Genomic DNA, 14,520 nt, shown 5'->3' on the forward strand with positions numbered 1-14,520 from the left:
AATAAGAAAGAAACCATTTTACCCCCACTCAGAAAAAGATGATCATAGCGTGTGTTTTGCAAAAAAGCCATATTATGCATAATATTTTAAATTGCTTTTTCCAACTAAATCATTAATTAAAATATTTACTTTTTCATGCCAATAAAGTTTTTATTTCTTTTACTAGTCCCTATTCCATTCCCCCCTACTCCCTCTTCCAAAGGTTTTTTTTTATATAACTGGTTTGTTATAACCAGAATCTGGTCTAGGCCCATGCATTGATTCTTATTATTATGTTGTTTCAGGTTTGTTAATCTGGAGCAGTGCTTTTTATCATGACACTAACTTGCTGAAGACTCTGCTAGTTGTCCTACAAAATATCTTATCTTCTGGATTTATCTGACTATTCTCTTAAAGAAAATCACCAATATTTCCTAATGAATTGGAATGAATTCCAATTAAACAATTTTGTCCAGAATACACCATGGGTCCTTCATGTTGCATTACATCAGGAACACATTATATTTGGTTACCCCACTCTTAGCAATGCTCAGACTGACTTGTGGGTAAGGGTTATGAAAGCCTGATCCCCACTTTGTGCAGATATGTTTCCTCATTGAATCATGTAAGTAATCAGTAGGGTGCTACTTTGTCACCATATAAATGTACAGTTCTCCATCAACTATGATTTTAATGAGAATTGATAATCCTTAAATGAATTCATATTTTTTCTATCATTTGATATTTATTTGCTGGTATTCTTCCAGGGCATTGAATAATGGGTCCAACTGAAGTACAGTTTCTGTTGGAAAATAAGGATACCTACTTAATTGTTTCATTTTAATGATCATTTTCAAACTACAAAGTTGTCTTAATAGACACCTTAGAGAATGAGAACTGCATTTTCTGGTGTTCTCTTTTTCTGAGTATAATTGTGTGTTCATGAATTTCTAGGAAATCCACATGTTAATTTACTAGAACCACTATATTTTGTGTTGCTCAGATGTTCACAACTTTAGCCAGTGGGAGCCCCTTCACATTACCTCATATCCTTGACCAACCCCACTAGTATTGGAAAGCTTCTTGCTTCCTGTCTGTATTTTCAGACTCACTTTGTACCATCCCTGCCTAGTCTTGGAATCTGCTATTTCTCCAGATGGAGAGCCTGAGATCTGACATAGGTACAATGGTAATATTTGCTTCTCATGGTTATAAATATTTTTTTTCCTAACTGGTTTTTAATAAGCACTGGCAGCTGAAATATCAAAGATGTGTTCACTCGTAATTACCTGGAACAGCTAGGTTACTTATTAAGGGCAGATGTTTATAACATAACAACCAGTCCAAAGGTGGCATAAGGTCCTCTTAGGAAAATTAAGAAGACCTAATCAAGATTGATGCCTGAATGAATGACATTCTCACCTTTGCAAAAAGGTGAACTTAAAGGCAGCAAGTCTTCAATTCTCAGCCAATTTAGTTATTATGCACTTCAGGATTTAGCAAAGCCTAAGAATAGGAGAGTTGTGCCTAAGTCTAACTTTTCTTCTTATGTAGCATTTTTGTTAAAGACACAGTTTTGCAGTTCATGGAAATCTATAATTTGAGGGGCCCATTCATCAAATGGCTAAATCTGTAAGTTTAGCCAAAAGACAGAAAATGGAGCTTTTATGAATAGGAAATTTGATCCATAATCATCATTAAATACTGTCTCCAGAACTTCTTACTTATCTTTGTATTGACCCATTTGAAAAAAAAGCAGAATATAACAGTATGGAGGTTCCTCAAAAAGTTGAAAATAGAGCTGCCCTATGGCCCAGCAATTGCACTACTGGGTATTTACCCCAAGGATACAAATGTAGGGACCCGAAGGGGTACATGCACCCTGATATTTATAGCAGCAATGTCCACAATAGCCAAACTATGGAAAGAGCCAAGATGTCCATTGAAAGATGAATGGATAAAGAAGATGTACACACACACACACACACACACACACACACACACACACACACACACACAGTGGAATATTATACAGCCATCAAAAGGAATGAAAACTTGCCACTTGCAATGATGTGGATGGAACTGGAGGGTATTATGCTGAACGAAATAAGTCAATCAGAGAAAGACATGTATCATATGATCTCGCTGAAATGAAGAATTCTTAATCTCAGGAAACAAACTGAGGGTTGCTGGAGTGGTGGGGGTGGGAGGGATGGGGTGGCTGGGTGATAGACATTGGGGAGGGTATGTGCTACGGTGAGCACTGTGAATTGTGCAAGACTGTTGAATCACAGACCTGTACCTCTGAAACAAATAATACATTATATGTTAAAAAAAAAGAAGATAGTAGGAAGGGAAAAATGAAGGGGGGGCAATCGGAGGGGGAGACGAACCAGGAGAGACTATGGACTCTGAGAAACAAACTGAGGGTTCTAGAGGGGAGGGGGGTGGGGGGATGGGTTAACCAGGTGATGGGTATTAAAGAGGGCACTTACTGAATGGAGCACTGGGTGTTATACTTGAACAATGAATCATGGAACACTACATCAAAAAACTGATGATGTAATGTATGGTGATTAACATAACAAAATAAAAAAATGTTAAATTAAAAAAAAGAATATAAAAGTGTTTACATTTAATGAATGCTTTCTTTGGATTCTCTTTGAAATGCAATCTTTTTCACTTTGCTAGAATTTTTTTTAAACTTCTTAGACTTACTGAAGACAAGAAATTATATGGCTAGTTCCTAGTATTCCCCATTGTCAGTGTAGGTTTTATATCATCCTTTCTTTTTCTTTTGCACTTTTGTATTTTTTTGTGGCTTGTGATTGTGGATGTATATTTCTCAGAAAATTTAAGGGTAAAATAATGCAAATTATTTGGAATATAGATTAATCATTGTTTAAAGAAACCCACACGTGACCTCAGACTTCTGAGCTCTGCCCATCTCCAATCTTATTTCAGATGTATGATTAAACGCACAAAACAGAATAAAAATAAGTAAAAAATTTATTTATGGAAGAAATGAATACTTTCTACTTTGTCTAAGTTGTCTAATAGAAGAAGATACATCAGAACACTTAATTACTAAATAGGGAATAACTCTGTCCCTTTGACATAAAATTGAATAGTCATAGGTTGGGATTATAGATTTTTGGCTAAATATTTTTCTCTTTTATTAAAATACCTTAACCACAGGCATCTATAAGTCTGTGTTCACATCTATATCTACCTATATCTCAGTTGTCTATTACCAAGTGCTGAGGATTAAAAACCAAGTTATAAACTTCTCCAATCCTGGAACTCCCTGATTTATTCAGAGCCTAGGAAGGAGGAATTCCTAACTCTGACCCCCAGAAAACTGTTCTCTTACTTTTGGAACTATTTTGTTGCTCTCTAATTCCTTGATGTCTTCATTTCACTTTTTTAAGCCTTTGGACACAGCTGTCTTCATATTTCTTTTTGAAGCAGTTCTCATGATTTATAAACCACATGCTTGTATTTCAGGCAGGGTTTGATGCACAGCCTTCGTAATTGTGTGGAAGCCTTGGTGTCAAACATACCACAAAACCTCACCAGGATGAAGTTAGTTTGTTCTGAGTAGCACAGACTAAAAGAAACTATTCATTATAGGCCCTATGATTCTTTAATCTAAACAACAGAAACATCGTTCATTTATAACTGCTTTCTATGATTTAAACTATTGAGGGTTTTAATGAAAATATTTATTGAATAATACTGCGTAGTTACCAACCTCTTATTTCCACTTTGAGAACATTTACATTTAAGATGAGAAATCATATTTCTAGGAAATTTCATTTTAAGAATATAAATTGCATGAAAAGCATATTAATGAAATATAGAATATTTTCCATGGAGTTAATGTTTTCTGAAAGTTTTTTTTTTTTTAAAGATTTTATTTATTTATTCATGAGAGACAGGAGGAGAGAGAGAGAGGGAGAGAGAGAGAGAGAGAAGCAGAGGGAGAAGCAGGCTCCCAAGGAGCAGGGAGCCCGATGCGGTACTCGATCCCAGGACCCTGGGATCATGACCTGAGCCGAAGGCAGACGCTCAACCATCTGAGCCACCCAGGCGCCCTGAAAGTTTAATGACTTAGATTTCTCTATGTATTATAATATTGTTAAAGGCAGTTCCTCCAGAAGTAATGAAAAATAGAATCTAAATCACAGAATCTAAAAAAGAGTTTTAGATATTATAATTTCTTGCTTTGGCAATTTTACAATTGTTACAAGTTGCCATGGTAATAAAAGAGTTTAAAAATCTGAAAAAAATGTGTCTAAGGTCATGTTGGTAGAGATGAACTAAATCTTCACAGATGTGATATAGTTTTTAAGAATTGACAGAAGAATTATTCAAGTCATAAGAAAGAAGTATACCCAATAATGCTTACCCCCAAATCTAACACTTGCAAATGTGTTTTATATATTTTGGGAGGAATTTTTAGGAATATTCCAAACCAACCCAAAAATCAACACCATATTGAAGATGTTACAGTAAAGTAAACATGTAATTATCATCAAAAATAAGCTCCTTATGAAGTATTGGAAGAAAAGCAAATTTGCAAAAATTTGTTGACTTCCAAAATTATATTTTAAATTTGAACTGGTTTTATACCTTGTATTACTATAAATTATAGTATGTAGTCATTAATTTAACCAAAAATTTAATAAGTCCTATGTTCCAGGCACTGTAATAGACCCTGGGGATATGAATTGGTATAAATTGCTATGTTGGAAGTTAAATTCTATAGTAGTTAGAAGTAATTTGGTTTTAAGTAAGGAAAACCTGACTATCAGTAATCTAAATGAACAGTTTTCTCTTACTGAGGATTTCTGGAGTTGGGAGGCTACTGGTTTTGGTCTAAGGTATATGAATGATGGGATCATACTTATGGCCATTCTTTCATGCTTATAAGTTCCAGGAATTGGCATCATGACTACTTTCAAGATGAAGAAAGGGGAAGGAGCTTTGCTAATGATATCTGTTCTTTCTATTAGGAAAACAAATGCTTTCCTAGATGTAACCTAGAAAAATTCCATTTATTTATTGTTGGCCAAAACTTTGCTACATGCCCACTTCTAGGTGCAAAGGAAACTATACTTGAGCATTCAGTTTCTTTAACTTTTGTTAATGGAGATGGAATGGAAGAAGAGGGATGAATATTGAGTTGGGTTAGCCTGTCAATAGGGTCTACCACAACTTCCCACTTGAGAAGTGATTATGATGTATGGTAAAGAATCCAACTATATTTTTCAGCAACTAGAGACTGATATGTTTGATAAACTTTTATATTTCTACATATTGTGGTGTAACAGGAAGAAGGACTCCACTAAGAAATTAGAATAAGCCTTTGAAGTAAGAGTGGAAATTATTGCAATAGAACTTCAGTATATTTTTTAAGGGAAGAAGTAATTTTCACACATTGCTTTTTTAAGGGAAGAGGTAATTTTCACAATAATTGCTTTTTTTTGCCTTTGACTTTGTGGCAGTTGAATACATGTATTTTAAATATTTTTCATTAGAAAGTAGGGAACTTGTTTATTACTGTTTTCTACTAGAGTAAGTAGGAGTTGGATATTATTTTATCTTAAATACTGTAATTAGGAAGTTTTGTTTCTAGTAATAGTGAAGTAGCTAGTATTGGACTACCATCATGCAGAAAAGAATAATAAATTTTTGATGAAATAAAAACCAACTATTTGAAAGCAGTAGAGAGTGACCAAAAGTAGGCAGAAACTGGAGGAGTGTAGACCCTTGAAAACAGGAACTGGACTGGATGAGTTTTATGAATTTTCTGCCTGAAGACATTCTCTACTAGAGTGATTTGGAATGGCTGGAACTCAAGCAGAAAGTTGTGGTCTTACTGGCTAACAGAATGAAGGAGAAGCACCACATGATCATCTCAATAAAAATTCATTTGCTAAATTCAATATCCATTCATTAGAATAACTTTCAGCAATTAGGAGAAGAGAACTTCCTCAGTCCAATAAAGAGCATCTACAGAAACTCTTTAAAACAGAAACTACAGCTAACACCACGCCAAATGGTATAAATTCTATTATTTTCTCATAGGATGAGAAACTAAGCAAGAATGTCTGTGCTCACCACTTCTACTCAACATTGTCCTGGAAGTTCTAGTCAGTACAATAAGGTAAGAGAATGAAATAAAAAGCATAACAGTTGTAATGAAAGATATAAGATGATCTGTATTCACAGAGGGCATAATTGTCTTTCTAGCTATTCCTAAGCAATCTCAAAGCAATTATAAGAAATAATGAGTGAATTTAGAAATTTCATAGGTATGAGGTCAATTGACCAAAACCAGAAGTATATCTATATACTAGGTGTAAATATAAAATAAAACATTACACTTAAAATATCAACACTTAAAATATTATGGAATAAATTTAATAAAGTATGTGAATGTCATCTGTACTAAAACATACTAAACAATGCTGGAAGAAATGGAATAGAGAAATATACCATATTCATGGTTCAGAAGACTTAGTTTTATTAATTTAATTTTTTGAACTTAATTTGTCATATCAATGAAATCTCAATCATAATATCAACAGAAATTTTTATACAGATGATCCAGTTCATTATAAAATTTATATGAAAACATGAAGATCCTGGAATCTTTAAAATAATTTTGAAAAAAATTAAGTTGGAAGATTCTACCTCAGTTCAAGATTCATAATAAAGAATTGTTATTCAAGAGAGTCTATTATTATAGGCATAATAATAGACAAATAGATCAATGAAACCAAATAGAAAATTTAGAAGTAGATACACATGTATATAGTCAACTTATATTTGATGAAGGTGCTGAAGCAATTCAATGGGGAATGAACAGTATACAGTATACCACAAAGGAGAAACTAAATCTCTGATGTTTTTAGAAGAAAATATAGGGGATTATCTTTGCGACCTGGGATTGGCAAATATCTCTTAGAGAGTAAGTACAGAATAATAAAAACAAAAAATGATTGAATAGATTTCTTTAAAGTAAAACATCTTCTCATCAAAATACACTATTGAGTAAATTAAGAGGCAAACTAGACTGGGAGAAAGTATTTACAAAGAGAACTTGTAGTCCAGAACATATATTGAAATAATACATCATAGTGATAAAAACACAACCAATTAATAAAAAAAAGGGAAAAAATTTGAACAGATAATTCCTCAAGAAAGATTTATCAAGTGGTCAATAAGCTCATTTGAAAATCTGTTTAAAATCCTTAGTCATCAGGGAAATGCAAACTAAAACCATAATAAAATAGCACCATGCAATTATGAAATTAACCTATTTCAATTTGTCATATGGCAAATTCTGGTCAATGGGTTGGGAGCAAGAGTGACCTGTGTCACTTCTGGACTGGCACATTTAACTGTTGATACAAAGCCCTTAGAGCTCTCTTTTCCCCTCTTGTATGATAACTTTTAACTTTTGAGATGGTGGCTCATTCAGCCACTCAGCAGATTCCTTGAATGACTAACATTTCTAACGCCTTTCTTCCAATCCACAATGGGTATGATGGTTAATTTTTGTGCCAACTTGATTGGGCCATGGAGGACCCGGATATTTGGGTAAACATCATTTCCAGTTGTGTCTGTGAGGGTGTTTCTGGCTGAGATTAACATTTTAATCAGTAGATTAGTAAAGAAGATTGCCCTTTCCGACGTGGGTGAGCCTCATCCAATCTACTGAGGGCCTTCAAATAATGAAAGACTGATCCTCTCTGCCTATCTTCAAGCTGGGACATTGGTCTTCTCTTGCCTTTGGGCCCAGACTGAAACTGGCACATTGGCTCCCCTGGGTCTCCAGCTTGTCAACTGCAGATCTTGGACTTCTCAGTCTCCACAGTTTTAGGAGTCAAATCCCAAGTAATACAGATTTTGGTACTAAGATACCAGATATGGAAGCAGCTTTGGAACTGGGTATGAATAGAGACTGGAGGAGTTTTAGGATGCCTGCAAGAAATATGGGCATTAGGGTTCTTCTGGTGAGATCTCAGAAAGAGAAGAGAACCGAAGAAAAAGTTTCCATCTTAGAGAGTATATAAATAGTCATGAACAGAATGTTGGTAGAATATGGATGTTAAAAGCCATTCTGATGAACTCTGAGACGGAAATAAAGAACATGTTATTGGAAACCAGAGGAAAGGCAATCCTTGTTATAAGGTGGCAAAGAATTTGGCTGAATTGTATTTGTGCCCTAGTATTTTTTTGAATATTGAATTTGTGGGCAATAAAATTGGATATTTAGCTGAGGCTACTTCTAAGCAAAGTGTGCTTGCTTCCTTCTGACTGCTTATAGTAAAACGTGAGAAGAGAGAAATGAATTAAAGAAGGAATTAAGCAAAAAGGAAACAGAACTTAAAGATTTGGAAAATTCTTTGTCTATATTGCAGAAAATGAGAAAGTGTGGTTGGAAGAGAATGCCAAGGGTGTGCCTGGAGTATCACTTGACAAAAAGATTATGGAATTATATGAGCAACACTGTCAATTTTAACTGAAGGAGACAGAAACGGAATGAAGTGAAGGAAGGCTGTTGGGCTTCTTAGATCTTACAGGATCAGACCAAGAAACTATTTAGCTGTGAACATGTGGTATATTTCAAGGCAAAGAAAGTATGATGCCTCAGGGGTAGGGCCCCTGTCTGGTAGAGTCTTGGGGACATCACCCCACATGTCAGGGCCTTAGGATGTGACCGACATCCTGTAGAACCTTGGGATAGTGATCTTTGCCTGGAAGAGCTGTAGAGGTGGGTCGGCTGCTCCAAGTGGGTTCGGGAGGCAGAACATCAAAGAGGATTCTCAAGCCTCAAGATCTGATGGAATTTGCCTTGCTAGGTTTTGGACTTGCTTGGGACCCATCAGCCCTTTCTTCCTTCTGATTTCTCCTTGGAATGGGAATGTCTGTCCTATGCCTGTCCCACCATTGTATTTTGGAAGCACATAGCTTATCTACTTCCACAGGCTCACAGCTGGAAAGGAATTTTGCCTCAGGGTAAGTCATACTTCCATTCTCACCCATATCTGATTTAGATGATACTTCAATGAGATTTTGGACTTTAGAGTTGATATTGGAATGAGTTAAGACTTTTGGGGAGCTTGGGATTAACTGAATGTATTTTACATGCAAGAAGGACTTGAACTTTGGGGGTACTTCTAGGAAGAAGTTGCTGCGGCTGAGGTCGAAGAGGTTGCTGCCTGTGTTCTCCTTTAGGATTTGGATGGACTCCTGTCTCACGTTTAGGTCTTTCAACCATTTGGAGTCTATTTTTGTGTGTGGTGTAAGGAAATGGTCCAGTTTCATTCTTCTGCATGGGGCTGTCCAATTTTCCCAACACCATTTGTTGACGAGACTGTCTTTATTCCATTGGACATCCTTTCCTGCTTTGTCAAAGATGAGTTGACCATAGAGTTGAGGGTCCATTTCTGGGCTCTTGATTCTGTTCCATTGATCTATGTGTCTGTTTTTGTGCCAGTACCATACTGTCTTGATGATGACAGCTTTGTAATAGAGCCGGAAGTCCGGAATTGTGATGCCACCAGCTTTGCTTTTCTTTTTCAATATTCCTCTGGCTATTCTGGGTCTCTTTTGGTTCCATACAAATTTTAGGATTATTTGTTCCATTTCTTTGAAAAAAGTGGATGGTATTTTGATGGGGATTGCAATGAATGTGTAGATTGCTCTAGGTAGCATTGACATCTTCACAATGTTGGTTCTTCCAATCCATGAGCATGGAACGTTTTTCCATTTCTTTGTGTCTTCTTCAATTTCTTTCATGAGTATTTTATAGTTTTCTGAATACAGATCCTTTGCTTCTTTGGTTAAATTTATTCCTAGGTATCTTATGGTTTTGGGTGCAATTGTAAATGGGATCGACTCCTTGATTTGTCTCTCTTCTGTCTTGTTGTTGGTGTATAGGAATGCCACTGATTTCTGTGCATTGCTTTTATCTCCTGCTACTTTACTGAATTCCTGTATGAGTTCCAGCAGTTTTGGGGTGGAGTCTTTTGGGTTTTCCACATACAGTATCATATCATCTACAAAGAGTGAGAGTTTGACTTCTTCTTTGCCAATTTGGATGCCTTTGATTTCTTTTTGTTGTCTGATTGCTGTGGCTAGGACTTCTAATATTATGTTGAATAGCAGTGGTGAGAGTGGACATCCCTGCCGCGTTCCTGACCTTAGGGAGAAAGCTCTCAGCCTTTCCCCATTGAGAATGATATTCGCTGTAGGTTTTTCGTAGATGGCTTTTGTGATATTGAGGTATGTACCCTCTATCCTTATACTCTGAAGAGTTTTGATCAAGAAAGGATGCTGTACTTTGTCAAATGCTTTTTCTGCATCTATTGAGAGGATCATATGACTCTTTTTCTTTCTTTTGTTAATGTATTGTATCACGTTGATTGATTTGCAGATGTTGAACCAACCTTGCAGCCCAGGGATAAATCCCACTTGGTCATGGTGAATAATCCTTTTAATGTACTGTTGGATCCTATTGGCTAGTATTTTGGTGAGAATTTTTGCATCCATGTTCATCAAGGATATCAGTCTGTAATTCTCCTTTTTGATGGGGTCTTTGTCTGGTTTTGGGATAAAGGTAATGGTGGCCTCATAAAACGAGTTTGGAAATTTTCCTTCCATTTCTATTTTTTGGAACAGTTTCAGGAGAATAGGTATTAATTCTTCTTGAAATGTCTGATAGAATTCCCCTGGGAAGCCATCTGGCCCTGGGCTTTTGTTTGTTGGGAGATTTTTGATGACTGCTTCAGTTTCCTTAGTGGTTATAGGTCTGTTCAGGTTTTCTATTTCTTCTTGGTTCAGTTTTGGTAGTTGATACATCTCTAGGAATGCATCCATTTTTTCCAGGTTATCTAATTTGCTGGCATAGAGTTGCTCATAATATGTTCTTATAATTGTTTGTATTTCTTTGGTGTTGGTTGTGATCTCTCCTCTTTCATTCATGATTTTGTGGATTTGGGTCATTTCTCTTTTCTTTTTGATAAGTCTGGCCAAGGGTTTATCAATCTTGTTAATTCTTTCAAAGAACCAGCTCCTAGTTTCGTTGATCTGTTCTACTGTTCTTTTGGTTTCTATTTCATTGATTTCTGCTCTGATCTTTATGATTTCTCTTCTCCTGCTGGGTTTAGGCTTTATTTGCTGTTCTTTCTCTAGCTCCTTTAGGTGTAGGGTTAGGTTGTGTATTTGAGACCTTTCTTGTTTCTTGAGAAAGGCTTGTATTGCTATATACTTTCCTCTCAGGACTGCCTTTGCTGTATCTGAAAGATTTTGAACAGTTGTGTTTTCATTTTCATTGGTTTCCATGAATTTTTTAAATTTTTCTTTAATTTACTGGTGGACCCATTCATTCTTTAGTAGGATGCTCTTTAGCCTCCATGTATTTGAGTTCTTTCCGACTTTCCTCTTGTGATTGAATTCTAGTTTCAAAGCATTGTGGTCTGAAAATATGCAGGGAATAATCCCAATCTTTTGATACCGGTTGAGACCTGATTTGTGACCTAGGATGTGATCAATTCTGGAGAATGTTCCATGGGCACGAGAGAAGAATTTTTATTCTGTTGCTTTGGGATGGAATGTTCTGAATATGTCTGTGAAGTCCATTTGGTCCAGTGTGTCATTTAAAGTCTTTATTTCCTTGTTGATCTTTTGCTTAGATGATCTGTCCATTTCAGTCAGGGGGGTGTTAAAGTCCCCCACTATTATTGTATTGTTGTCAATGTGTTTCTTTGCTTTTGTTATTAATTGCCTTATATAATTGGCTGCTCCCATGTTCGGGGCATAGATATTTACAATTGTTAGATCTTCTTGTTGGATAGACCCTTTAAGTAAGATATAGTGTCCTTCTTCATCTCTTATTATAGTCTTTGTTTTAAAATCTAATTTGTCTGATATAAGAATTGCCACCCCAGCTTTCTTTTGGTGTCCATTAGCATGGTAAATGGTTTTCTACCCCCTCACTTTCAATCTGGGGGTGTCTTTGGGTCTAAAATGAGTCTCTTGCAGACAGCATATGGATGGGTCTTGTTTTTTAATCCAATCTGATAGCCTGTGTCTTTTGATTGGGGCATTTAGCCCATTTACATTCAGGGTAACTATTGAAAGATATGAATTTAGTGCCATTGTATTGCCTGTAAGGTGACTGTGCCTGTATATTGTCTGTGTTCCTTTCTGATCTATGCTGCTTTTAAGCTCTCTCTTTACTTAGAGGACCCCTTTCAATATTTCTTTTAGGGCTGGTTTGTGTTTGCAAATTCCTTTAGTTTTTGTTTGTCCTGGAAACTTTTTATCTCTCCTTCTATTTTCAATGACAGCCTAGCTGGATATATTATTCTTGGCTGCATATTTTTCTTGTTTAGTGCTCTGAAGATATCATGCCAATCCTTTCTGGCCTGCCAGGTCTCTGTGGATAGGTCTTTTGTCAGTCTAATGTTTCTACCATTGTAGGTTACATATCTCTTCTCCTGAGCTGCTTTCAGGATTTTCTCTTTGTCTCTGAGACTCGTAAGTTTTACTATTAGATGTGGGGGTGTTGACCTATTTTTATTGATTTTGAGAGGGGTTCTCTGTGCCTCCTGGATTTTGATGCCTGTTTCCTTCCCCACATTAGGGAAGTTCTCTGCTATAATTTGCTCCAATATACCTTCTGCCCCTCTCTCTCTTTCTTCTTCTTCTGGGATCCCAATTATTCTAATGTTGTTTCATCTTATCATATCACTTATCTCTCGAATTCTGCCCTCGTGATCCTGTAGTTGTTTCTCTCTCTTTTTCTCAGCCTCTTTATTTTCCATCATTTGGTCTTCTATATCGCCGATTCTCTCTTCTGCCTCATTTATCTTAGCAGTTAGTGCCCCCATTTTTGATTGCACCTCATTAATAGCCTTTTTGATTTTGACTTGGTTAGATTTTAGTACTTTTATTTCTCCAGAAAGGGTTTCTCTAATAACTTCCATGCTTTTTTCAAGCCCAGCTAGTATCTTTAAAGTCATGATTCTGAACTCTAGGTCCGACATCGTACTAATGTCCGTATTGAGTAGGTCCCTGGCAGACGGTACTACCTCTTGTTCTTTTTGCTGAGGTGATTTTTTTCGTCTTGTCATTTTGTCCAGAGGAGAATAGATGAATGAGAGAACAAAATGCTAACAGGTTAACAATGTTCCCAGCAAATATACTCTATACAAATCAGAAAAGACCTGAAACCAGGGGAAAAGAAAGGGAAAGAAAGAAAAAAGAAAGAGAAAAAAAAAGAAAAAGAAAAAGAAAAAGATAAAAACAAACAAAAACAGAACAAAGGAAAAAAAAACAGAATATGATCAAATATGATCAGGCTAGTGCATAGATCAGTGCCACACACTAGATTTTGGGTGTATTTTGGTCTGTTAGAAGAAAGTGCCTCCTAAAATTTTAAAGGAAGAAAGACTTATATATGTACAAAATAAGGGTTGATACAATGAAGGGATGGAAGATGACTGTAAAGATGAAAATTATAAAAGGTTTTATAAACGGAATTGATAAGATAAAAAGTTGTTTGAAAGAAGAAAGAAGATTTAAAAAAAAAGAAAAAAAAGAATGGGAGAGACTGTGATCAGACAGGAGACTAGAACAAAACCATACACTAGTGATTTAGGGTATATTTTGATCTGTTAGAAGAAATTGTATATCAAAATTTTAAAGAGAGAAGAACTTATATATATATGCCAAAAATAAGGGTAAGTACTTTGAAAGGATAAAATATGACTCTAAAAATGAAAAATAAAAAATGTTTTTTTAAAAAAGGGATTGATAAGATGGTTGAAAAAGGGAAAAAGAAAAATTAAAAAAAAACCCAAAAAATAGTTAAAAAAATTAACTTTGAAAAACTAATGAATCATGATAAAAAAGCCATGAATTCTATGTGCAGTATTCCCCTAGCGCTGGAGTTCTCCCGTTCTCCTTGATCGGTAATCTTGGTCTTGGCTTGCTGGCTGTTTGTGCTGATCTTCTTTCTGGGGGAGGGGCCTGTTGCCGTGGTTCCCAAATGTCTTTGCCGAGGCAGAATTGCCCCGCCCTTGTCAGTCCGGGCTAAGCAAGCTGCTTGGGTTTGCTCTCAGGAGCTTTTGTTCCCTGCAAGCTCTCGGTACAGCTTTGGAGGACCAGGGTGAAAATGGTGGCCTCCCACTCTCTGCCTGGAGGAGCTGAGAACTCGGGACCCCGCTCCTCAGTGCACCCCCAGAGAAAAGCAGTCAATCATTCCCGTCTCCCCGGTCTCTGGCCGCACTCCGTGCTCACCCAGCCTGTGACCGAGCATTTCTATCTTTGGCACCCGACCCCGTGTGGAGTCTCCAAACCCAGCAGATCCCTGCGCTGTGCTCCTGTGCCGCTCCTCCTGGGGGAGGAAGGAGAGTCTCCCCGGCTCTGCTGCTTGTTGGGTCCCTGCTGGAGGCGCAGTGGCCCAACTGGGCCGGGGATCACTGTTTATGGCAACCCTGAGCTGAGAGCCCACGCCTT

Source organism: Callorhinus ursinus, unplaced genomic scaffold, assembly GCF_003265705.2.
Source record: "Callorhinus ursinus isolate GAN/ISIS: 27379988/994484 unplaced genomic scaffold, GSC_fseal_2.0 scaffold22, whole genome shotgun sequence".
Classification (NCBI taxonomy): Eukaryota; Metazoa; Chordata; class Mammalia; order Carnivora; family Otariidae; genus Callorhinus; species Callorhinus ursinus.